Source organism: Elgaria multicarinata, chromosome 2 (genome assembly GCF_023053635.1).
Source record: "Elgaria multicarinata webbii isolate HBS135686 ecotype San Diego chromosome 2, rElgMul1.1.pri, whole genome shotgun sequence".
NCBI lineage: Eukaryota > Metazoa > Chordata > Lepidosauria > Squamata > Anguidae > Elgaria > Elgaria multicarinata.
Window position 1 is genome coordinate 130,847,189 of NC_086172.1, and position 1,736 is coordinate 130,848,924.

A 1,736-nucleotide genomic window follows, 5' to 3' on the forward strand; every position below is an offset into this window, starting at 1 on the left:
CGTTTCCCCTCCAAAACATACTGTTCTATTTTTTAAATAAAGTTCCACATTCTTTATTGTATTTGTGCAGTCATTTATATGGGTTTTGCACTTGCACCTGCTTAGAAGCTTCTAGAGCTTTATAAGCGGGGAGGTGGCACTCAACGCTCAAGTGGATAATCTCCACACTATTGTTACATTGAGGGGCAGGCGGGCACCTTCCCACACTATTCTCTTGCAACTTCTGCCTGAGCAGCATTGCAAAGAACACTGAGCTTTTGAAAGCTTTTCTAAAAACCTTTCGCAGTCATATATACTGTGCCCTCACTGTTAGAAAGCCCCAAACTCAAGGCTTCCAAGGCTGAAGCCAGCTGAGTGGGAGGAGTGGCAGAGATCCCTTCCCTTTACTGTTTTAGGTGGTGGGGGGTTGCTAGACAGACTTTTTTTAGCCCATCTAATGAAGGCTCTTTGCAGAGAGTGGTGAGGAGGGATATCTGGCCCCTTCCAAGGCTGGAGCATTGTCTCAGACTTTGGTGTTTTTCTGAGCTATCCTATGGTCCTTGGGTACGCTTGCCCAGGGACCATAGGATTGCTCCGTGCTAGTTTTTGGTTAGGTTATATATCATTCCCATCTCAATAACCTTGGCATGTTTTTTGGGGCCTGGATGACTTGGATGGTACAGCATCTTCAGCTTTCATGCACACTATGGTGTTCTAAATTGCATCCAGAGAATGCAATTTATCTGGTATGTTTTAATGTGTCACTATTCCTTAGATTCCAGACATCAATAATCCAATCAAATATGAATGGTAAGTAATGTGAATAAGTTTTATCAAATTAAATTAAGATGTGATGTTGTAGAGAAAATTAGTGCTGGCAAATAACGCCGTTCAAGCCATCATAACCAGATGGAGAGACTTGTGTTCAATTTTTTTTCTCATCTATGATCACTGTATGTATGAGCTTAAGCCAGACACTGACTTAACCTAACCTACCTCATAGAGGAGTTACAATGAAATGAGATCTCCATATACCCGGCTTGAGGGAAGGGCACAATCCAAATGTAATTATAGTGATATATCATGTAGAGCAGAACTGAATGAATGAATGTGCTTGCTCTTTTTATCGCTGCATTTGTGACATGGGAGGTTCCCCAAATTGCCGCTAGTTTCCAGTTGGGTTGCCTAAAATCTACCTATGCATGGTATTCCGGTGATCAGGTCTTAGATTCCGAAAAGTACTTAATTTTCCGGCAAGGTTAAAACAATAACGTTTTCCCCTTCCTGTTGTAGGGAATGACTGGTTGAGCAGGAATATCCTGCCCCCTTTATAAGCATATGACAACTGCACTATTTTTTCCCCCATCGCGAGAACCCTTTTAATACTAAAGTGGCAGGAGCAGAAGGAAGCAAAGCTGAAGCAAGGGAAGCGGCCTCTGCTTAAAAACCATTTTTATCTTCAGCGCCTTCACAGGAGACAAAGCATCGGCAAAAACAAGCTCGAGAACCACAAGGGATGTTTAGCTAGCCACGTGCGGGCACCAAGATGCATGAATCCGCCTCGGCTTTGGCAAGTCTTCCCAGAGGACCGCGGCGTCAACGCGACGACCTGGGGCCTAGCTCGGCCCGAGCAGTCCCACCCCTAACCACAGGGAGCACGACGTCATTTCCAGGATATTCCCGTTGGAACTCGACTCTCGCGAGCCTCTGCTGGTGCCTCGCGCGAGAATTGCTAACTCACGCCAGTCTTTCTCGCC